Genomic DNA, 26,375 nt, shown 5'->3' with positions numbered 1-26,375 from the left:
ATAAACTTGCGCTTAGTAAGAAAACGTGAATGTTTGAAGGTATTGATAACAAAATAAAAATGTTGGGCGGGGCAAAGTTTGCCGGGTCAGCTAGTTCTCCAATAAAATTGTAGTTATCATCACCATCGAATATAGTATATAAAGTAAGTACGTTCGGTTGAATTTCGTTTTTTATTATCATTTCCAACACTGTATAATTGACTGAAAACTTATTTTTATAAGTTTTCTAATCAGCAGTAGGTTGATTTCATTCGGATTCAACAGAAAAATAGTCCTGAATCGAACCCGAATTCATTATTATCGTAGCCCGCTCATTTCTCTAGTACACCGACAGTTGAATTTGGGCCCCGCAAGCAACTCGGCCGAATAGCTCCGGGCGACGAAAGTGTTAATGTTACTGATGAAGATTTGTCATTTTGGAGTACATCGCGGATGCTACTTGATATTCGGTATTTATCTCGGAGGTTCTCATACTTGGGGCAAACGAAAGAAAATGCTCGACGGACAATCGCATTTGACACAAATCGCAGGCTACATGGAAGGGTCCGTCACTTATGTTGTGTGAAATCTTGGTGTGGCCAGACGGGTTATTATTTTTTGCTCTTTAAAGTTTGGTAGATCTTCCCATCTTTTGATGCAACTTTGATTTTTGCGTAAAAACAATACCGTTCGATTGTACCAAATAGATGACCAAGAGTTGCGTGCAACCGAATTAAGCAACGATGTGACATAATGACCGGGGACTTTGTCTGTATACTGATTTTCTCTTATCCCAGAAGTTGCTAAACGCTTTCTCGTTTCCGAGGATGCCGCAGTGGCTGGTATCCATGCGAAAACAGTGTTGGGTAAGGCGCTGTCCTGTATGGTTTGGATCCATGGGTGGCGTGAACGTAGAGAGGGGAGGGCAGTGATAACGCAGGCAGAATCAGTTAGGATCAGAAGTGGTTTTCTGATGCTGTGGTGACTGCTATGAAGATTGCTATGGCTTCGGCGGTGAATATTGATCATGACTCGAACAGAAACGCAGAGGTTTGGACCCAATATGCCGATGCCCATCCCGGCGGAGCTTTTCGAGCCGTTCGTATAGCGAATACAATGTCTGCTGTATTCCTTATTCAGCCATTCTGAGACCGATTTTCGTAGAGCGATGGATTTATCTTCAGCTTTAAACTTGCTTTTAATATGGTCAACGACTTGGATTTTGGCGAGACTTCAGTTCCTCGGACCACAGCGAGGAAGTTCGCACATTGGTGGCAGGTTGAGATTGCAATACTGGTTAGAGATGGGCGAGCGCTCACGAGCCGCTCATTTGAGCCGGTACGTCAGAATGAGCGTACGATCCACGGTTCTTTAAAAATGGCTTTCAAATGAACGGCTCTTGAATGAACCACGGTTCAAAATAGACCCACGGTTCTTTTATGAGCCGTGGCTCTTTTTGAATCGCGGTTCATTTAAGAGCAGTTCATTTGAGAACCACGGTTCAAAAAAGAACTGCGGTTCATAAAAGAATCGTGTTTCTTTTAAAAGCCGGCTTATTGATAAAGAACCGTGAATCGTACGCTCGTTTTGACGAACCGTGGCTTGCGGCAGTGCGGAAGAAATATATGTTTTCCATGCTGCTTTTTAAGCGGTTTCATTTAACTGTTTGTATGTTTGTAAATTTTGGCGGATTAAATATTTTCTCGAAACCTCATAAATATGGGTATCTAATGAAAGGACTTGACTAGTAGGACACAGTTGTTTATATAAAATGGAAATCCAAAATGGCGGACGTTACAAAATGGCAGACAACTAATTTCATCACAACCCCATCAATATGGGTATCAAATATTAGGGCTAAGTAAATCCAAAATGGCCGCCACCCCAAAATGGCGAAATATGTTTTTTTTTCAAAACCCCCTCAATATGGGTATCTAATGAAAGGACTTGACTAGTAGAACACAGTTATTCATGAAAAATGTAAATCCAAAATGGCGACCGTTACGAAATGGCAGACTACATTTCTTCTGAAAAACCCCATTATATGGGTATCAGATGAACGGGCTTGACTAGTAAATCACAGTTATTAATGATAAATCCAACCCGCATATGGGTATCGAATGAAATGATTTGACTAATACAGTTAGTCATGAAAACATTCTATTCGAAATATTTTAAAAACGTTTGGGATATAAAATGGGGAAAAAACTGTGTCGTTATCGAAAACTGCTATATTCTCCCGGCTAAATAATTCGACATGATCAACATTATATGGATCAAGTGAAATCAGTTCGAGTGATTATAAAAAAGCTCTGTATGAATTGATTTCGGAGCTGGTTAAGCGATCTACAAATCTTGAGTCAGACGAATTAGTAGCCTAACACATACTGCTAGATCCTCGCTTCAAGCAGCAAGTTTTTGGGGATAACAGAAAGTACAACTATGCACACCAGTCGTTGATGAGGATGCTAAAAATGACATCCATAGAATACACACCTACGAAACTACCACAAATCGTTGGTGATGAAGCGCTGTCATCTGTATGGGAGGAGTTTGATGCATTGGTTGGCAATCTTCGATTCTCACATGATCCAAAAGCTGCTGCAACATCTATTGTAGATAAACATTTAGCGGAACCACATTTGCTGAGACTAAGCGACCCTTCGTTTTGGTGGATGAAAGGAAATCTATCTCTTCGCGGCTCTATCTTTTTTTTTTTTTTAAATATTATGTATTCCGGCGACTTCAATACCATGTGAGCGAGTTTTTCCGAAAGAAAGTCAAGTTTGCAGTAAAAGATGTAGTAGCCTTTCATCAGATAACATTGAAAAGATATTGTTTATAAATAAAAAAAATAAAGAAGATCATTGTGATGGAAATATATCAGAGAAAACCTTCAGTAAAGTAATATTTTTACTTTTCTCTGCACTGATTATTGTTTTAAATCTTATTTTTTACGTCTTCCATTCTTTACATATCCGAATAAACCAGTTCTTTAAAAGAGCCGTTGAGCCGCTCAAATGAGCCGGCTCTTTTCGTTAAGCGCACGGCTCTGAGCCGCTCACTGAAATGAACCGTTTTGCCCATCTCTATTGTCAGGTCACACAATCAATAAATTGTATTAAATAAGAATTTCACCGTATTGCAGCAACTATTGTACTAGTTTTTTATAACACTGAATAATTCTCACTTTCCACTGAGATCTCCTCTTCCCCTTCCGAAAGTCCATCCTATAGTGGAAGATGGTCCTAATCCGACTGGTGATCTAGGACCTACCCCTTTTGTATCTTAGGAACGGTGCTTCCTATCGAATTTTAGTAGTGTTAAATGAAAGGTGTCACAACGCTGACAATTATATAATATGGTGACTTTTTTCTGACTCTCTTCATTCTAGCGTTTTCGCGCCTTTTGCGTTTTCATTGCTTCAAAAACAGAGAAGAATTTTGTTCGACCTGTTTGTAAAATGAGTTCAATGTTCTTTTAGATTGCGTTTGCGTGTGCATATGTATGTGCACTTTCTCTGTCTAACTTCACACGCGTCGCTCTAAGGCTAAGTTCTTCCCACCCAAACATTATCTCCCTCTCACTTACTATCAAACTTTAATCTCTTTTTCATTCTTTTTTGCGAACGCATGGATATATGCCAACACTACACCATTCATGATCGTATTGTGAGATTTCATGCCACTTCCATTTCATTTTTTCCGTCCATTTTAACGAACCGTAAATCAATATCCTCGATTTCAAAATGGCATCGGAATACGATATTCGATTTCCGCTGGTAAGACACCTGCAACCATATCGTATGGGTTTTCCATATTTTTTGTCATTCAATACTATTATTAGCAAATCGGCAGCCGAAACAAGATTTTATTCTATATTCTGGAGTTTACGTTCATCTATTATTGACAAAACATAAAAAAAATGTTTTAATGCGGATATGAAAATACGATATCAATGTTCAAAAGTCGGAAACAGCAAAAAGTCAGGTGTTGTCACTTCACAAAAGTATTTGACAATCTAACTATAAAATTTTCTCCACTTATGATTCTTGTAGAAAAGTTTCCAAATTTGACTATAAAATCGTTTAATTTGGTGTGATTTATACATGAAAACGCAAAAAAAATGTTTGTAGTTAGTCAAGATATTGTTACGTCAAGCTGGAATGGATCGTATACTTTGCGTGACGTGACAACAACTTCTCAAGACAGTTGATACTCCTCTATTTGTGGACCGATGTCAACCAAATTTTGTGGGTTTTTGGCTCTCATTGTTTGCCCAAGTATAAATGTAATAAATGTTTGAACTTAAGTTCATCTGACAAACTGAAAAAAAAGGCTCTATTTAGGCTTTAAAATACCTGTTTTTCAGATCCTTGTTTCTCATAAATTACAAAATGAAACCTAGGTCTACCCAAACGAGTATTCAATTACTCCAAACAAGTATTCAATTATCCATTCAATGGTATATAGACATTGAAGTTTGGTTAGGCAAGTACAGTAATATCTCAGGAAAAAAAAATAGTGAAAACCTAAAACATTTCAAATACATTTATGTAGTTTCTTGAATTCGCCCATCTCAAAGCTTGGTGCATAAAAATCAAATTCGTTTCAAAGAATTTGTGATGAAACTTGTGCTTATTCAAATAACGTTTTTAATTTTCTCCTAAAACTAGATTTGAAATTTGGTGCTTTGGTGCAGAACTTCATGGAATGGGTCATTAGAATTTGAATTATTTTCTACGTGGAACGTATCAAATCGTTCTATTTGTGAAAAACCACGCGTCCCAAGGAAACTTCTTCCAACGCAACACATGTTCCCCAGATACGATGCGAGGGAGCAAATTTACCTTTCTCTCTTATTCTCTCTGTTCCTGTTTTTGTTTGGTAGCAACCATTGCATACAACTGCAAAGTTGTTACGTTCGAACTTCTCTCACTCTCTCGATTGTTGGTAACGCTGTTAATATTATGATAATTTTGTTCCCATGCTGGATGCATTTCTGATCTCTTCCAAGTGTCTGTGTTTCTTTCCATCTCTTGGTTCGTCCTCCACACACACGCACACACACAAACAGACACACACTCATCGCAATCATTTTTCTTCGTTCATTTGTTGGCCTCTCGCGTGTCGTTTCATTCATAAACAAACCACTGTCGGGAGTGGATTGGTGCGAACGTGGTTACGCGATCGCGGTTTTCGCGTGTCGCTCCCGCTTCGTCGCGGGGGTGGTTCGCCTCTCACAACCGTCGTTCGTTCGTTGTCGTTTACGAGCCGGCGCGACGGCTCGCGCTCGTTTGACAAGGCGGGATATGCATATGGTGGAATAAGCGGAACTATCAAACTTCCTACTAAACATAAGATAGGATAAACATAAACAAAAACTGATAGCGGTGTTGTGCGAACAGAAAGTATACTGTGTTATTGAATTGTGAAGCTTACATTGTATCTTATAGTTTATGGTACGTACCAGTGACGTGATAGAGCTTCGTTGATAATGTCTAAAATGCGAAAATAGATAAAAAGTGGAAAAGAATCGTTTTCAAAATCTATACACAACAAAACAAAGATATGATGAGGAAACGTATTTATGCGGAATGTTTCGTGTGAACGTGAGAAGTGTTACTGACATGAGCCGACGGTAATGATGCCACAATTAACTTTTTTTTCAATTCTGCCGACGGTAACGGAAATTAAATTGGATTCAGTTATCGATGTCAGAAAGGTGAACCGTGACGTGACTAAGGAACCTAAAGATATTCGGATTTTGGCGGTAGTTGAATCTTAAGCTAGTGTGGTCGTTCTGAGAGGTTCTGAGACAAGATCTGACGATGTCATAATGAACCGTTTTCGAGCATACCGTTTTGACAAAACGACAATAAGTGTATTTGAAATTCTTTGTGGGGTCAAATGTGATAAATATTGGAAATTGTTGGTACACCAAACATGACTAGCCTTTTTAGGCTTTATCAGCTTGCAATGGCGTTCAGTGGTATTCGAAAGTTAGCTGTGCACATTTCAAATCAATCTAAATTGTGTTCTAGAATGGGTATCGCAAAGGCAAGATTTGATTTATAAAGTATACATTCAATCGCAAAATTGATTGCACATGCTACTTGACGATATTTCCATTTATTTGATGCACAATTTTTGAATACATTTCTTCTTTTGATGTATATTAATAACCCACACTAACTGTGCGCACAAGAAAAATTGGTGATTTTTTTGTTAATTATTCCTAAAAGTTGAGAAAAAAACCTCTTAGGGGCTGTCCATATACCACGTGGACAGAAAAAGCACCATTTTGGACTACCCCCTCCCCCTCCGTGGACAAGCGTGGACATTTTCATACCCTTCCCCCTGTCGTCCACGTGGATATTTTTCTTTATTTTATTTTAATAATTCAGGAAATAACTGAATTGTGCATAAATTAAATTTTAATTCCATTTAATTTTATTTTGTTTAAAATTTTACTTGCTGAACCCTGTTACGTTTGCTGTGGCTTATTAATGTTTTATGACAGAGAAATGAGTAGTAAAACAAAGCAAATATTCCATATGAGTAAAATTTTGAAATAATTGTAATGCTTTGTTTCTCTATTATCTTCGAAGATATAAAGGCTATCTGGTTTGTCAATACGGAAACGAGCAATATCCAGTTGAACAATCCGCATCCGAATATAAATTACAAAATTCCAAGGATGGATCTTGAGCAAAGACAATCGAATAAAAATAAAAGGATTTTAAATCATTATCAGATACAATTTAAGCTCACGATTTTTTAACACATGCAAAGAATTTTGTTGCTATCACTTAGAATACATATTCAATACAAGAAAGTTAATTTACTTTCACAGCTTTATTTCAGAAGTGCGCTTATTTCATCTGGAAATCTTAAAGTTTCTTGAGGCGTTGGCAGTAGCAACAATAATTTTTGAAGTGGCTCGTATGTTGTGTTATAATGTGAGCTCCATCAGAGCTCGAGTTTTTGAAGCGCACAAAAACGGTTAGAACAATTTTATATACATAGACTATTTTTCTATCAACTAAAAAGAATTAAAAAACAAAGATAAAGTAGGAAGCATACACTGATATCTATAGATCTTCACTTGACAAAGGATTGAGGAGTAAAGGGTCAAAATTTTTCAGCGATTTCGGAACGCCTGTATCTTCGATATTAATGATGACATTAAGATAAAAATACAGCATTTTCAAGCTACAAATTTCTAGTGTGTGATGCGTATATGTGTTGTAGACAAAGTACATTGCAAGACAAGATAAAGCGTTTATGGGTTGTTTCAAAGTTTCTCTAGATTTTGAAAATACATTCTTTAAAGCAATCCAATCAACATGATTATTTCGCTTCCATTTGATTCATAGAGAGTTTCAGTAGAACTATTAGGCTGTCAAAAAAGTCCTGCGGTATTTCCGCGAGGTGTCGTTGTAAGCGCGTAGTTCTAGTTGTATTCATTGTATCGAGTCATACTATAGCTTGTTGGAAAGGTATTATATACTATAATACCTATAATACGCGCTATAATATAGTCCTTGACAGTGTTTTGTTTGGTTAAGTCGTTCGTGAGTTATAGTGTCGCAAATATGGAGCAAAATAAAGAGAAAATCCGACATATTTTACAGTACTACTATGACAAAGGCAAAAATGCATCTCAAGCTGCCAATAAAATTTGTGCAGTTTATGGACCCGATACAGTTTCCATTTCCACCGCACAACGATGGTTTCAACGTTTTCGTTCTGGTGTAGAGGTCGTCGAAGATGCGCCACGCTCCGGAAGGCCTGTCGTCGAAAATTGCGACAAAATCGCTGAATTAGCCGAGAAAGACCGGCATAGTAGCAGCCGTAGCATCGGACAAGAGCTGGGGATAAGTCATCAAACCGTTATTAACCATTTGAAGAAGCTTGGATTCACAAAGAAGCTCGATGTATGGGTGCCACACACGTTGACGCAAAAAAACATCTTTGACCGTATCGACGCATGTGAATCGCTGCTGAATCGCAACCAAATCGACCCGTTTCTGAAGCGGATGGTGACTGGCGATGAAAAGTGGGTCACTTACGACAACGTGAAGCGCAAACGGTCGTGGTCGAAGCCCGCTGAAGCGGCTCAGACGGTGGCCAAGCCCTCATTAACGGCCAGGAAGGTTCTGCTGTGTGTTTGGTGGGATTGTCAAGGAATAATCTATTATGAGCTGCTTCCCTATGGCCAAACGCTCAATTCGGCCAACAACTGGATCGCTTGAAGGTAGCACTCATGAAGAAGAGGCCATTTTTGATAAACAGAGGCCGCATTGTCTTCCATCAGGACAACGCCAGGCCACACACTTCTTTGGTGACGCGCCAGAAGCTCCGGGAGCTCGGATGGGAGGTTCTTTTGCATCCGCCGTATAGTCCGGACCTTGCACCAAGTGACTACCACCTGTGTTTGTCCATGGCGTTGGGTAGTCAGAAGTTAGCCACAAAAGAGGCCTGTGAAAATTGGCTATCCGAGTTTTTTGCCAATAAGGAAGCGAGCTTCTATAACAGGGGTATTATGAAGTTGACATCTCGTTGGGAACAAGTCATCGAACAAAACGGCGCATATTTGACTTAAAACAGATGATTGTAACTAATTTTATGAACAAATGGAAATTCAAAAAAAAATACCGCAGGACTTTTTTGACAGCCTAATATTTACTACAGAGGTATTCTCTATCGGATGAAAATTATCCTTTGATTTCGAATTAAGAATATTTCATGAAATAATGAACGCACAGCAAATGCATTATTTTATAACAGAGTTACAGCGTTTCAAAGATCACTCAAAACTTTCGTTGTCGCATTTTGCTCCTCTATTTTTTTGTCGAGTGTAGTTCTTTGCCTACTTCGGAATACGATCGCTACAGGAAATGTCGGTTCATTTACACAATCAATTCACTTTTAGTCATCAGCGTAATAGAAACCTTTTCCGCAACAGTTTCAATTTTCAAAGAGTACTAATACTATATTAAAAATATTTTCAATATCTATATATATTTTTTTATTTTTTCAACTGTTTATTCACCATTCTGCATTGAGTGTCTAGATAGCTTTCAAAATGCTCGTGGGGAAAAAAACATCAGAAAACTCACGACTCAATATTTTTTTACTAACTTACTAACGAAAAGTTATTTGTATTGCACTTCAGTTTTCCTCCGCTTAAATCCTTATCAAAACGTCACTAACGTCACAGTTTACCAGAGAGAAATTCAACCCCAAATCAATCCTTCAATGCCCCAATCCTCTCCGTTTTATTAAAATTTTGTTCATTTTTTCCAAAAATAGCCTTGAAGCCTGTTGCCCGATTGAAACATTTTTGTTTTGAGGAATCTATGACCCTTCTATTATTTTTTTTATAAATGTTTAAACTATTGAGAAAACTTTCTCATAAATTGAATAAAATACCTAAAACTATTATATCTGTTTAAAATATTGTTCTATATAGGTTGTTAGGTAGCTGATCCGAAATATTTTAGGAGATAGGGGATCATAAAAAATCTTCCACGCTTATGATCAAATCTCAACAACGAAAGAATTATTGAACTTTTCCTTGAGACGGTTTTTGACGTAGGACTACGTCTTTCATTTCTATACCGGGGTGTAAAACCAAAGTTTCGAGAACGAAAGCGTTACGCTGCAGACCGAGATTTTGAGCGTTAATAGCTCTTAAACAACTGAACGAAATGGTATGATAAACACTTCATTTGAAAGATAAAATGTCTACGCGTCATATACTTGTTACTTTTTCATCCAAAAACTTGTTTCAATAGTCTTAAAATTGCTTTCAAAACAGGCTATTGAAATCACCAATCGGTATATAAGCGAGCGCCGCTCGTAAACCCACTCAGTTATGATTGAACAGCGATTGGAGCATGTTGTCGCTGTTGTTGTGAAGCTAATTTCGTTTATCATGAAAACGCTGATGAACGGTGTCACCAAGAGTCTGTTTGTGCACCTAAGGCCAAAAGGGAATCCATCAAGAGGAGAGTGATGCCACGGTTCCGCTTGAAACATCGGAGCAGCCGCCACACACACACACATACACGCGCGGAATTCTCGTTGCTATCATCGTTGCTGAAAAATAATCTGCCAGTTCCCCTGGGAATTGAAAAATACATTCATGCGAAAGAGTTTATTTTAATGTTTTCTATCCATATAACACTGCAACCAAATACATTTGGTTTTGTTATTTTTCAATCAATCGCAATGAACAGGAAAGCTTCTGAATATTTTTTTCCCCATCAGTGGAAATTTTCCTATCCAATATTTGATTCATAACATGAAAAACGAAAAATGTTTCACATCGCGAAAATCAAGTCATTTTCGAGCGATTATTTGCTTTCTACTCATATAATGCTGCGACCAAATACATTTCGTTTTGGATTTTTTCAATCAAGTGCGATCAACGTAAGACCACGTCTTTCGGCAATTTATTAGAGGTGCAATGAATCTTTAGGAATTCCCGCTCTACGCGCACTGGCAAACAATGTTTACTCAACAATTTCTCAAACGAGAAATGGGTGTTGTGAGAAAGGATTAGCTAACGCGAAAACGACAAACGGGAGAAAGATACGTTTGGAGGTTGAAGGAAATTGGCAGAAAACTTCTTCATTCTATCATTCAAATAATGTGATTCATACCACATCGTTTTGCCAGAAAGAGATTATTAATGTTCAAAGGAGGAATCGAGTCCTCCGAGGAAATTACCCAGCGCAAATTAGAGTCGACTATCGATTGCGGCATTCGTACACAAATAATTTTATAATGCAGTTTCACCAAAGTGATTTCTTCGGATATATTCACTACATCATGTCATGTATTTCATATTCTTCATTAAGAAATCCATATCCATGGCACCTATCGGTAACGAATTATTATCGAAACCACGATTTTCGCTAAATGCTCCTTTCAGTTCGGCCTGTAAAAAACTTTTCTGTACTCTAATCCATAAAATTTGGAGCCCTGAAAAGGGCCGTTGATTATATGCTAAGCTAATATAGCACGCTCTCCTCGGATACGATGGGCCAGCTGGATGTCCTTGGGCATGATGTGACGCGTTTTGCATGGAGTAGAGTAAGAAATGAACGAAAGCTAGGGAAGTGTCATTTTATAAAACATAAAAGAATCGAATGTAAACCCCACCCTCTTTATTATATAAGCTTACTGTATACTCACGAATATAATAAGGGTGGGATTTAGATTCTATACTTTTATGGTTTATAAAATGACGCTTCCTTTGCTTTCGTTCATTTCTTACTCTACTCTCGCACCGTGAGGACTCGAGCTCGTTAGTCTTTCGCAGACAGCTCGTTAGTCATTCGGTGGTAAGGCACACGAAAGCAGCTCGGATAAGCGCACCAGCCGCAGGATAGGTGAAGAAGCCACATCGCTATCGACCAGGAACTTTGCGTGAAATTCATCGCTATCGGAAGTCGACCGAATTGCTGATCCGCAAGCTACCTTTGCAGCTTTTGGATCGTGGAATTGCTCAGGACTTCAAAACCGACTTGCGCTTCCAAAGTTCCGCGGTTATGACGCTGCAGGAGGCTAATTCGAAGATACAAATTTGTGTGCTATCCACGTAAAACGCGTCACATCATGCCCAAGGACATTCAGCTGGCCCGTCGAATCCAAGGAGAGGGTGCTATATTAGCTTAGCATATAATCAACGGCCCTTTTCAGGGCTCCAAATTTGATGGATTAGAGTTCAGAAATGTTTTTTGCAGGCCAAACTGAAACGAGAATTTTCGTTTGGATGCCATACAGCATCGAGAAAATTCCGGAAAGATCTAATCGTTGCTGAAAAATAATCTGCCAGTTCCCTGGGAATTGAAGAATACATCCATGCGAAAGAGTTTATTTTAATGTTTTCTAATTATATGGCGAACACAGCGACCAAATACATTTGATTTCGTAATTTTTCAATCAAGTGTAATTAGCTGGAAAGCTTCTGAAGATTATTCTTTCCCATCAGTAGGATATTTTCGTATCCAATAATGGATGCATAACATGAAAAACGGAAAATGTTTCGTATCGCCAAAATTATATAATTTTCAATCGATTATTGCTCAGTCGCCGAAATTTTCATACTCAGAGAGTTCATTCTCCTCTAGTTTGCCTTCCAAATTGCCATCGTAAACTACACCTTCTCTCGATTCAATCACGCACGAAAAGCATACTGAAATGATATTCTGGTGGTGAAACCCATTCATTTTTCGTGAGGCGTCGTGCACAAATTACGTAACGCGATAAGGGGGGAGGGATTAGATGTTGCGTTACTTTCTGTTTATTAGAGATAGGAAATTGCGTTACGAAAGGGGGGGGGGAGGTTCAAAATCCGGATTTTTGCGTTCGTAATTTGTGCACGACGCCTGAGGACATCGACAAGACAACATCGTTACTGAACGAGCTGAACGGCGAGGGATCGAGGTATTCATTACCTGGCTTGACCTGACCTGAAATGCAATCAGTTTGTTTTAACTGTGAGGGAGCGCAGAAAAGCCGATCGATCAGAAGGAGAAGAGAAGGTGACCAAGAGAGTATCAGCATCGAAATACGGTTCCTCGGGAAGACATAGAAGCAGCCGCCATACACACACACATACACGCGCGCAACTCTTTTCGTTTGCTGGTTATCGAGAGGAAACCTGGAAAGAAATTATCGTTGCTGAAAAATAATCTGCCAGTTCCCCTTGGAATTGAAAATTACATTCAAGCGAGTTTATTTTAATGTTTTCTATCCATATAATACTGCGACCACATACATTTGGTTTTGTGATTTGTCAATCAAGTGCAGTTAACAGGAAAGCTTCTGAAGATTATTCTTCAGAACAAGGTTTTTTGTATCCAATATTGGATGCATAAAACCTTGAGTCTTCAAAGTAACACTCTCGTTTTTGAAGTCACCCAAATATTTATTTATTCATTCATTCAGGATGGATTTAGATTCAACTTCAAACAAATGATCTCTAAATCAACGATAGTCCTACGTCACCCTTGCGGTTATACCATAGATATAACCCACTTCCTGTTTTTTTGCTTTAAACTGACTTTAATTCAGTAAATGCGCTATTTTGCACGATTGAATTGCTTTCATTTGGGGAAATTTTGCATAAAATTCTGTTGTGAACACATTTAAATTAGTGGAAGATAACAAGAAGGATAATAGTGTGGTGTCAAGGAAGGAACTGTAGAGTGGTTGAAGAGCTTCAATTTGGCTGATAGAAACAATCCAGTTTATCATGCATTTTTGGAAAATTAATCTCCGCGGTCAAGAGTGGACATTTTCTAACCCCCTACCCCCCCTAAAGTTGTCCACGTGGTATGTGGATGGCCCCTTAGAAGCATTGCTAAATTGAGTGCACACCTTAAATTTCTCCAAACAAACTAACCTTGTAAGTAAGATCTTTGTGATTTAGCGTACTTTTTTCGTCAGTGTGTGATGTCAACACCAAACTTGAAAAAGATTTGATCAAAACGGCAAGTAAGAGGAAAGAAATATATATTGTTACACGTACAATGATAATAAGTAAGACTTGTCGAAGAAAGACATTGCGGGAAATAGCAGCTGCAGTCGCAAGAACCCACTCTACAGTATAGAAAATCATGAGCAAGTGGAAATATGAAGGAACCATGGAAATTCTGCCGGGTAGAGGACGAAAAAGGATCATGTTTCCTGATGATGAACGGGTAATTATGTGAACATTGCGAAAAAACCCTAAAACAAACATTCCTCAATTGTGCCAGCAGCTTTTGAAGACCTGTCAGCGCAGACTTTGTCCGGAGAGTAGCATACAGGAACAATCTGAGAGGTTGTGTTGCCCGTAAAAGGTCTTTCATCTCAAAAATGAATATGAAAAAACGGCTAGAGTTTGCTAAGGCACATGTCAACAGACAGAAGGCATTCTAGAACAAGGTCCTTTATACGGATGAGCCGAAAACCAATCTCTTTGAATCGAATGGAAGGCAGATGGTGGGGAGGAAACCAGGATCGGTGCTCCAGATTCAGCATTTGGTTCTCACAGTAAAACATGGCGGCGGCAGTCAAAAAGATGGCTTCATTGAACATCCTGAGACGTAACTTGATTACTACTTTCAACAGGATAATGACCAGAAACACACTGATCTCATCCTGCGGAAGTGCCTGTTCTATAATGTCGCAATCGACTCATATCCAGGGCCCGAAATCTTCCAAGGTGAAAAATGAAGACCGACTCTACTCTCAGTAGCTTTGCTTCGACTAGAACTGCCTCGGCAATCGCCGGCAACAAAAAGTGACTTGACTAGAAAATTAATTGACTAGCGTTGACTAGCGGGGATGACTGGTGAACTAGTCCAGTCAGTGGTTATTTTAACTGACTCGACTAATGAATACAAATCTGTCTCTTCATTCAACTGACTTCAATTCACACTTCCATTTCCCCCTGACACTTATTCATACCCGCGTACGCAATATTATTTTTACGTCCATATAGAGAGGAACGAAAACATGATTTCTGAAGCAAAAAACTTATTGTCTACCCATCGTGAACTCAAACCAACGAACATAGACATTTATCAAGTATGCTATAAAGGTCCTCGCGTTAGTATCAGCGTGCAAAACAGCGTATACACACTGACGCTATTTGAGTAATGTGTGAGTAATTTTTGTGTATGATACAAAAAAATCTAGCTTACCTGTAGCGTATGTCAAACCACGTTGAACTTAAACATCGATGCATGCACACGTACATGGGAGGGAGAAAGAGAGGAACGAATTCGTTTTGGGGAAAGTAACTTCAAAATGCAATGAGGACAATTTGACTGGGAAGAATGAAATGATATAGTCGAGTCGGTAGAGGGAGATAGCGACTAAACGCCCAACTGGCTGTTCAGTCGTTTTGGCGGAGAGACTGTGTGAAGAAGCCAAAAGTCATTACTAACTGAATACGGGTATAGTCAGTCAAATAGTCAGCTGACTATCCTCAGTTGACTATGACTATGCAGAGCCCTGCTCATAACAACTCCGCAATCACCGGGCATGAACCCTATTGATTTTCTATTGTGGGAAATCATGAACCGTCTGAAAAATAAAAATCCAGGGCACAAAGTGGTACTCAAAACGGCGATTAAGGAGATCTGGGAGAGCATTCCGTCTACAGCGACCAGAAATCTCGCCAAATTGAAAGCACGGCGCTTGCAGGCAGTGCTGGACGCCAAAAAAAGCCGTACAAAATACTAGGGGATTGGTTTTTGTTATCATTTAACATTTCTGAACTTATTTTTTTCAAAGAAACTTGTACAGTTAATTTACCAAGTCTGAATTGAACATTTTTGGTTTGTTTTTTAAACAAAAAGTAAAAATGTGATTATTTATTATTTTTCTTATCACTACATGAGAGTAAACAGGATCGATTATACGATGATCGTTTTAAATTATTTATTTTTTAACCCAAAAAAAAAGTTCTCTGTTCTGACAGTGTTTCTTAAGCATCACAACATTGACATTTCCAGACTACTTGGAGCTTTTCAAGGAACGGAAGACAAAGCACAGACTTACTCTAAATTGTTGGACAATTCAGAATATGTCACGCAGACGCAGACGCACAATCATAATATTTTTTTGTGAAAACGCTGTTGATATAAAACACAAATGAAAAACTTGGACACTTATTCTGAAGAATTCTCATTGAATCGGCTGTTTATCTAAATACTTCAATACCAATGAGAGAGCAGTTTATTTCTTTTTTTCTCTATTAGTAGTTTCATTCTATTTGTTCTGAGATGATAGCGATGGTAATTCATATTTATATATGTTCCCATGCTGGTCTTTATGATTATATCATGTAGTAGAACGATTCACTTCCAATCCACCACATCAAATCACGCCATTTAGAGTCAATCCAATGTTGTTTGTGATGCTTCGCCGCGCTTATCCAAAACCTTTTGGGAGCGATATTCTTTTAATCTGCTCATTTTTCATAGTCCGTGGTCATTTTCTTCAGAAAGGGGTCGATTCAGTTGCGTTTTAGCAATGCTTTGCTGATGGAAATTCTGTTAATCAAGTTTTTGACTTTTCACAAGATTCCAAACTGTCACATGGTATTACTCGAGCAACCGAAGCCTTAATGAAACTTTGTCTTCTTATGGTAAGAATTTCAACATTTCTCGTCGTCGATTACTTCCTCTGGGGTACGTGAAGGACCGTTGCTATGCTAATAAGGCACAAAATTTGGAGCAATTAAATAAGAAATAACTCGGATTTTCAACAGCATCGAAGTCGGAATGTTAGAGTTGTGCATGAAGAATTTTGTTCACCGTTTTAAATGCGTTTAAATACGTGCGAAAAAAGAGGTCGAAATTGACCTAAAATAAGCTTTATTTTGGTTTTTTAATCGGTACACTTGTGTAGAAATGATTAACATTTGCTGCATGAGCGTTTAATGTGAAAGACCTTGTATTTGCAATCTCCTGACAGCTTGCATGTCGATGCTACTCGACCAGTTGCGAAATTCCATCCACTTTTACAATGACTAGCCGACTAGAGCGCGGTCGATCTTGGCCTTCAAAGTTTCCAGATAGAACAGGTAGGAACGAACAAACCACTCCTGCGTCCTGTGTTCACTTTCCATACAGTATTTGTATCTTTGCAATTTTTACTGCATGTTTGCATTTTTTTAGTAACACGTTGACACGATTTGTAAATTACCAAACATTGGTTACAATAAAACATTTTTTTAATTTGAAAATTGAAGAGAGACCAGAGTTAACACATTTTTATTGAACATTTTTTTCTTGGTTGCTCACTTTGACATTAAGCAGATTTAAAAGACACAATCCCTAAACCCATAAAGCAGCTATAACACTATCTTTGAGATTTTTACGTTGAAATGTAACTTAATTTTGCACACAGGATAATGTGAAGGTACTGTTTAGTGGAAAATTTTCAACTTTCGAATGGAAGTTTCACAATTGAGATAAGTAGCGTTATTAAAAAAAGACGATTTTTAAGATCTGCACATAACCCAAAACTGTAAAAAATTGATGACAATGGATGGTTGAGATCTCATAATATCCGTTTATTTTTCAAAAATAATTCTCCCATCTCACTCTTCTCGATATGCTACTCAACAATCTGTATATAATACTGTAGGGATCAAATATTACAGATCTAGCTGATTTAAATTTTTTGGTGGTTTCTTAATCGTGATGGAATGACCTCTACTACTAATGGAAATAGCTAAGTCGCTCCCGTTTTTATGTGAGTTACCTTCAGAATACATATCTCAAAATCTAGGCGGAAAGTTTAGAAAATCTGAAAATGCAGAACAGATTCCATTTGTTCTTGGTTATAGATATGAATGTATTATTGGAAAAAGTTTATTTAGCGTGTCTACATGGACATCATTTATTTCCTCTTTCCCCTCACCGTGGATAAACATGAACATATTCGTACCACCAACCAGCTCTAAATTGGTCCACATGGTATGTGAACGACCCCATTTTAGAACAGATTCAGACGATACTGGTTTTCGTCCGAAACAACAGATAGGAACAGTTTTTTTTTGAGTGTTGATCTCAGGGTTCGGTAAAGTCATATTCAACTGAGGATCGTCAGAGGACTGTGGAGCTATCGGCCTTCGCATCCAATAGGAATGGAGTTTTTGCTTCTTCCAGCAGCTTCTCTGTCAATATAAATCAAAAGTCATCCGGGAACTTTCGTTGCTATCTGTTCTACGATGATTCTTGTAATTTCATTTTTCAACGTCGAATGAACTCCACGGCATATTGATTCAAATTACCACCCCACAAACATGATCTGAAAAAAAACGAAATCATATCAACATGCCACTGGAGTTCTGTTCAAAGTTTGAGCTGTTCAATTGGGAACGGGGACAAAGGGCTTGACGAAAAAGTGATAAGCGACTTCAGGATAGACAAAATATACATTTAAACATTATGGTGTAAGGCTGTCTCATGTTTTGGCGTGGGAGATTTAGCTCAAATCATTCGGACTATGGCATAGATTTACACCGACATTCTATGTGAAAACCTGGAAGAGTCAATGCTGAAAATCGTTTTGCAAGATAATTACACCTTCCAGCAGGACAACGATTCAAAACATACGGCGAAAAAGAAAACATGGGTATTCTTCCAATTGACCCACATTTAACCCATGGATCCCCAGAATCTCGATTTGAACGACTGCAAATGGTTGACTACAACTGCAGCGTGTTTTTTTCAAAGGCATTCACAATCGAAGATATTTCTTCCAACTTGCATTTCAAAGCAACATTCAATTGTCTTATTTAACAAAGGAAATCAAATCTACTAATAAAATTTACGCAAGTAATACTTACTTTGAGACGGCCAATGTTTCTCTGGGAACGTCAATGTCATTCAAGAGTGCATTTAAAAAAAAAACAGAAGTCTGCATCAAGAATGATTCCTCTATTTTGATTTAGAAGTTTGATCTTCAGTTCTCAAAATGGCGTCCAAGCAAAAGGGCAATGGAAATTTTGATAGCGCATCGCGAAAATTTAGCCTTCCTACACACGAAGTTGGCAAAATTGGACTTCAAGCAGCCTACGGGACAGGATTGTACACGGTGAAGGGAAAAACTATCCCAATGCTCTAGAAATACCTAGTTTAGCATGCCATCTGCGGGCTAAACCCAGCTAATATGGTGGAAAAAGCATTATTGTGAAGACATTTTTGGTCAAAAAATCTTTCTCATAGTGAGCAGGTGCATTATGCAAAAACAAATTAACTGTTTTCCTTCAACTCTAGAAGTTTTTTTGTTGTGTGGCTTGTAATTTAACATACAGATAATTAGGTTTTTTCGTCTTCGAGATTCTATGTAAGAATAAACAACAACGAAGCTTGCTAAAGTTTACTAAAAGGCACCCTATGAGGACATGTTGCAGGTGTGAAACATTGGACATTCTATTAAGGTTAGACACATATCGCACACAGGAATTTAGAGCAACCTTGAGCTTATTGGAAGTGACTACAGATACATCATCAAGTATGAAATCACGTGCTAGAAAGTGGGGAAGAATGAGGCTATTAAAATGTTTCAATTAAGTATCAGTTCCTAAAAATGATGATGTCATATAGAAGGATCGTAAGCAAGCGTAAATTTTTCCACATTGTGATAACACATACTTATCCCATCCAAGGTTCGATTGAATGCGAATATCAAGGCTGGTAGCATCATCGACAAATTCCACTGCGCTGTTGTTTAAGAATAATGATGGTTTTAAAGAGCTATGAAATGATCTGTTGAAAATGAAAATTGCATTCGTTTTAGTTAAGTTCAAGGAAATCATATTATTAGCCGACCAATTTAAGATTCTACTCAGGTCTTCATAAACTTTTTGAGATATTTCAGTAATTGAGATACTGGAACAATCAAAATAAAGTTGAACGTCGTCCGCAAAAAGATGAATATTACAATTCTTTATTATCTCAGCTAAGTCATTAATGTACAAGGAAAATAAAATTGGACCCAGAATAGAGTCTTGTGGAACCCCTGATAATACAGCAAGAAATTGGGATAAGATCCCATCGCAGAATACAGCCTGTGATCGTCCCTTCAAATAAGATTTAATCAAATTTGAAGCATGAACGGAAAACCCAAAATTTGATATAAGCTTTTGACATAAAATTTCATGAGACACTGAATCAAACGCTTTCGAAAAATCTAACAAAATCAGAATAACAGGACGACCCCTGTCGAGTACTAGTCGTATATCATCAACAATCTTAAGCATAGTTGGCTTGGTACTATGCTTCCTGCGATAACCATATTGAAACTGGTGTAACATGTTTTTTCAATTCAGATGTTCGCAAATATTTATTTTAACAATGTACTCAAATACTTTTGATAAAGCACAAAGGATGCTGATGAGTCGTAAATTTTCTATGGTGTTCAAATTAGATTTTTTCTTAATTGGTATAATTTTTTATTTCTTCCACGCATCCGGAAAAACGCTTGTTGTAACAATTGTATTAAATAAGTGTGTTACAGGATCGATCAAAAGAGGACAAATTGCTTTCATGAATTTCATTGGTAGCATCTCCAATCCGAGAGCGTTTGAACTTATGGTGTGCATGGCTTTAATTACATCAAATTGATGAATCCTGTCGAAGTAAAAAGCCTCATTGGTTCATCCGTATGATCGTGTGAAGTCATCAGTAGGAGCATGATTCACAGAAAAATTGGCACAGAATTTGTTATTGATTTCGTTAGCAGTAAAATTACTCGATGGTTGAAATGTTGAACGACCAATTCCAAGAGTTTTCATTTTATCCACAAATCCATAGGCGCTGCATTTGTATTAAGCCAATAAGCAAAATAATTTTGTTTTTCTCTACGAATTAGCAAATTTACCTGATTGCGAGATCTTTTAAACGCAAGATGATCATTGAAATTCCTAGAATTTTTCCATTTTTTATAAAGCAAATCACGATTCACTATAGCCCTACAAATGGATGAATTAAACCAAGGATTGCGCTTCCTGTTACAAGGAAAAAGTACGTATCGGAACGAATGCATCATGGAGATTGCACAAAACATTGTTGAATAATTGCAACTGTAAGTTAGAATCATCAATTTGATAAAAAGAGGTCCAATCTACTGAATTAAACGCTTCTACCAATGAATGAAGTTGTATGTAATCACGATACTCGATAGTCTAAGAAGTTGGTATGAAACTAAAATCAAGGGATGCAAAAAATTAGGCCATGGTTGGATAACACAGGTACTTCAATTTGACTAAATCTTAACACTTTCGACGGATCATTGATAAGCATTAAATCCAATTGTGATACTCCGTAATTATGAAAAAACGTCGGTTCATTACCCAAACAGTGCAAGGAATGAGTGGTCATAAGACCACGAAACCTGTCACGCTTGGGCGAACGATTACCTAAAAGGTTCACATTGAAATCACCCAAAAATAATATATGCTCATAGGCAAAACCATATATAGATAATAAATCCTCCATTGTATCCGAACAGTCTATCTCCGGTGGGTTGTATACTGCAGTTATCAGAAATTTCTTATTTTGTATGATGACCTCAATACTAATGAATTGTATGCAGACAGGTTAGCTTAATAAACCGAAATTATTCATCTGTTGTTTGTCTGATAGGTCGAAAAAATGTAGCATAAAATTTCGTTTTCTTAGCTTTTTTTATTCACTTCAAATGAACATATGTTTTACCTTAGAAAAATAATCTTCCATTACTTATAGTTATACAGTAGGTCACAGGTTATCCGCGAACGTGAATTGCAATTGAAATTTCTATTTTCAAAGATGCCGTTATTCGTGATTTTCTTAATCCGCGGTGACCCTACCATCCTATTTTGCGGATAATCAGGGTTGTACTGTACCTTCTTACATATGTGCTTATGCATATCAATTAGATATTTAGTCTATTGTAAAATTGTCGCAAGTTCATTACTAAATAAGCACTTGGAAGCATTTTCTTTAGATCCCATTACACAAGACAGTCTTTCATGATTTTAATCCTCCTTTTGACTAGATTTTGAATATTTTCGACCAAGGTTATCGAACCCACATTCCAACATTCTTTATTTTTAAACAAAAAACGCCAGTCAATGACGATTCTATGACTATTTTACAGTGAACAATCAACAATCAACCATCACCAATAATTATAACTATAATTGCCTTCGTTTGGGCTCAGCTGCTTTCCATCACATATTAATTCAAAATTAAATTTCAGCGTACGTAGAATCACCCCTAAATGAAGTGTGAGAAACATGTAATGAAGTTATTGAATAATAAACCGAATGATTTTTTGTTCCTTCCCACACAGATTCCAGTTTGCTTGCGCCGGGGCCAATTATCGATATAATCATTTGGAGAACTAGAGGGGGCCAGGGAATATCCAACGCTAATTTGGAAAGGTTTCGGTGTTTTGCCAGGTAATTGTTATTGTATTCTCATAATTTGAACAAAACCTAATTATCGCTGCACCAATAAGAATATGATCTGCGCATGGGGCAAACGCGCAGGGCTACTTACTAAACCTGTTTAGACGTGAGATAAACTGTGATGTCAGATTAATTGAACCGTCATGATACGATAACTTGTAGTGAAACGACTCAGCGATTGATCATGTGTACACAACAGATATTGATTTGGTATAAATTCGTTCATAAAGTTTATTTAGTTGGCAACACTGGTTACCACGGCGTTGACGAGGAGCGACGATTCCCTCTCTCCTCCCCATCAATCATGGTTCCAAATTTCAGTATCCATGTACATATGAACGGGAGGGAGAAAAAAAGGGTTAAACTCGCCGAAAGGTGTACGAGAAAGCATTGGGCAAGGAAAATGCTACTAACGCGCCAAATTAATGCTCCTAGACTTCTAATCATTTTAATAATTTGTTTTGAACATGAACGGTAATTATACTCCATGCCGTTGATGAGATTTAAACGTGCGGTTTTCGATCTTCATGAACCCAGCGAATCCCTTCTCTCTTTACTGTTCGCCTATGGTAGTGTAACTGATTTGTCTGATAGTTTTTTCTCTCTCTCTTGTTTCGGAGATCTGGTGTTATTATCGGCTGGCCGACGTTGTCTACTGTACCAAACATCTCAATTAACCCTTTCACGACCACGGGGACGCCGATGTCCCAAGCAAAAATCATGGATTAATTAAATATTCACGTAACCATTGTAAATTATTTTTTTATTTTAATATTTCGGAATGTACCTTTTTATTATTTTTACTGGCAATACATAATAGCGACCATAGGGACATATTTGTGCCATAAATTTAACAAAAAAAAAGGTAAAAGTTTTTTGAATTTTTAGTATAAATTATGTTTTTAGGGTGCCTATTGATTCATAACATATAGCTAAATTGATTTAATAAGGTACCGTAACCTTATGGTCCTGAAAGGGTTAAATTTGTTCCTCTGGGAAATAATTACTAGTAATTATTATTTTGTATACCCTTTTCTTCACGACTATAGTCGAACTCTTTCTCGGTTGCTCTTCGCGTTTCATTATTTCTGACTTATGTGGTTTAGTTTTTCGAATTTCGTTCTCTTACCGTTTTACGAACGATATAAGCCTAGTTTCGTTGCTTGAAAATTATTACTGCGATTACTAATGTTTACAAAATTATCATCAATGTAGTTGTTTTTGGAATAGTTTTATATTATTTCATATAAGACTATCATTATTTATTTACGCATTTGGTGAGAATCAGAATTCTTTTTTATGCGTCTTTTTTGATCATAAAAACACATGAAAATGTCATTTGACGGTCCTATTAGAAGGTTTACATGATTTGCACTCTTCACAGTTACTGTAAAAATGGTATTGACTCTCGAAAAGTTCCATTCAATAGGTTATTCTACATTCCAACGGTAATTACCAAGGCAGCGATCCTACATCTATAACTTTACTTATTATCGTATTTTTACTTTTTTCATCTAAGCTATGAAGTACCACTTTGACGTTAGCGCTCGCTCATCTAAGAAAATTTTGAGAATTTCGAAAAAATGTGTCAAAAAATGCATGTCTGAAATATTGCAAATATTGTATCCGCCAAAAAAGACGTGCATAAGATTGTAACAGACGATTAATTATCGCTCTTCTTCAGGGCAACACAAGCTGTATAACATCGCGTTTAACAATTAACTCTGTGGGCAGATGAAAATAAATTCGGAAAAAATACTCTGTTTTGTATAGTTTCGAAAACGCGTACTTGACGTTTCTGTATTACGATTACGATGCATATTGTAAATTATTCATAATAATTGCCTAATTTTCTTTTACTCGAAATGTATATTTTTTGTTGTTATGATTAATACATATTGTGCTTTATAATGTTGTAAAAAGTTCACTAGCTACATATAATTCCGTATAGACTATATGACAAATGGACGTTTATTTATAATCCGAATTGTAACGAGTTTTCACCATTTTCAATTTTTTTTTAATATCGTCAGAGTTAATATCCCAATCAAACGATTGATCAACTGTCTTCTCAAAATGCACTAGCGGCACTTAAGGAAATTCGTCATCTCCTCGTAGTATGACCCGATACGTAAATCAAAATCAGACGTTTTTCATCAACATTTGAGATTTTGTGGCAAAAGAGGATTCCCATTTTTTTAAGTATTCTGCTCAAACATACATGGTTGACGTAACCACCAACATTCTCAGTGTTGGGAAAACGCATTTTCCTTGTTTTTAACTAAATAATCATACCGGTGAACAATTTATATAAAATAATTTGTCAATTCAATAAATATTAACTGTCAAAACCGGACCAGAGGGATTTTATAAGCTTTTATTATTTTACTTCAATTAAAAAACGTTTTACGTCTGTTTATGCGAACAATGTGTTGGCTGAACGTTCATTCGCAATATTGTCGTAGAAGTATGTTGCTATTCTTACCTAACTCACCTGATGAGGATCAAAACTAAGATTTTCTCCGATTGTTGACAGTCCCAGTGATTGCAGGAAGGAAACGAATTTGGAAGACAATTTCTATAATGTCCGGAAGAAGTGGTCTGAATTTGCTGCAGTCGTTATACTAGTTCTAAAACACAAACTGAGAGTGTTTCAACCGCCAACCGCGTGTCAAGACGCTGGTTAACCTGTCGTTCTGGTTTGATGCTCGATGCCCGATGCCTCGTATGCCTTGTTCGCAAACATCGAAAAAAGAAGCTCTCTAATAAAAAGCCTATTTTGAAGAATTTGCGATGCAATGCGATACTACGACAAAATTGAACGTGAGCGATGATACGAAATTAATTCTTGGTTCTGGGAATTTTCAATGAACGTTAATTTGTGACTCGACAACTGCGCAGGATAGACCACGAATTGGAGTCTGATGGTTTTGCTATCTCGTTTATCAATTCTTTAGCAATCGAAATCCATCGATTATTTGAAATAAACTCTGAAATGTTTGGAGGCGGAACATACTTATTTTTCGGCTGATTCATTTTACGCGTCAGTAAAACGTATTATGAAGCATGTTACTTTGCTTGGTGTGTCAAAAAGTCCGGGGCACCATTGAACCACATGTTTGTGAAATTCAGATTCTTCGAGTGTTCAGTTCAATTCGAGAATCAAATTTGAATAACCTCAAAAAATAGGTCAAAGATGCCTAAAATAAAAAAAAATCATCTTCTCAAAAACCTCTTTCGAAACGTATTATCCCTATGATAAACTGACCAGACGTCCCCCGTTACGCGGGACAGTCTCGCATTTCAACAAAATGTCCCGCGTAAGATTCCGTCCCGCGAAAAGAAACGAAAATGTCCCGCGATATCAATATATTTCAATATTACAATTTGATCATTTTGATTTTCTTAAATGGATGAACCTCAAAAAAAATTTCTATTTGGCAGACTGTTCAAGAGCGCTTCTAATGCATCCAAAGATTGATACGTTGAGCTGGTTTCATCGCACCAACATTGGGATTTTTGTTTAGAGAGTTTCAACTGGGAGCGAAAGCAACAAAATTGGAAAATGATTTTTATAAAAGTCCCCTATTGATCCGCAGGGACCAACGCGAGTCAGACGAAAAGTTCATCTTTGGTCCCCTAGCTCGTCAGGGCTTAACGTTTTAAATAAGGCGGAAGAACTAATGTATACTCGACAGGAAGAGACAGAGTTGTTTGATGAAGTATCGTAAATGAAGCGCTGGGCGGTCTTACGGAAGTTGGCCGGAACCTGAACCATGGCCGATGAAAAGATGTATATCGGCGTGTTATTTTACCTTTTCGTGGCTTTGGGGGTCGTCTGTCTCTCTATTTTGGCCATTCGCCCAAAAGTTTTCTATCGGGCGCAGCTGGAGAATGTTGGGAAGGTTGGTGGTCTTCGCGACAATGTTTATCTCCAGCCGATTCATCCTCAAGTGATCTTTTAGCATAATGGGTCGATCCCAGGTGCGGCATAAAGACCACATCACCTTCCCAACTCCGGCAAGCACTTCGTACTATATATCTCCCCGTTCACCATATGACTCGAAAGAAGAGCGACTTGGACATTCCCTTTACGTCTGTCAGAGAAGGACCTACTTCAAGCACTTGATGTGAATGATATATTCGACGTCATCGCTTACCTGGGGAACGTAAAGTACCCGTCCCCTGTCATTCGTTGAATTCTAGCATCAAGTACGTCTCGTCTTTCATTATGAGTACGAAAAAAAGTTTTTCACTTCTTTCGCCGGAAAGAAGTTTTTCACCAGTACCTCAAGCTACTCCTTCTGGTGATTGCCTGCTGCTCAGATATGGCCGGTCTCGTCTGACGCTTCCGCATAAAAATGTAAATGGTCAGTTGCTTCGATCTCCCGGCTTAAGGAGCGGCAAAGAGATGATAT

General features: G+C 37.6%; 1 long non-coding RNA gene across 1 annotated transcript in view; it reads left to right on the top strand.

Annotated features, from left to right (window-relative positions):
- Positions 1-5,127: 5,127 nt before the first annotated feature.
- LOC129770321 (uncharacterized) overlaps positions 5,128-26,375 on the top strand; it is a 106,534-nt gene continuing 85,286 nt past the window's right edge. Inside the window, exons 1-2 of the long non-coding RNA XR_008742096.1 lie at positions 5,128-5,619; positions 21,840-21,948. This is a non-coding gene — a long non-coding RNA (uncharacterized LOC129770321). The remainder of the gene's footprint in view (positions 5,620-21,839; positions 21,949-26,375) is intronic.

This window comes from Toxorhynchites rutilus, chromosome 2 (assembly GCF_029784135.1).
Source record: "Toxorhynchites rutilus septentrionalis strain SRP chromosome 2, ASM2978413v1, whole genome shotgun sequence".
NCBI lineage: Eukaryota > Metazoa > Arthropoda > Insecta > Diptera > Culicidae > Toxorhynchites > Toxorhynchites rutilus.
This window is presented reverse-complemented; position numbering and strand designations above follow the sequence as displayed.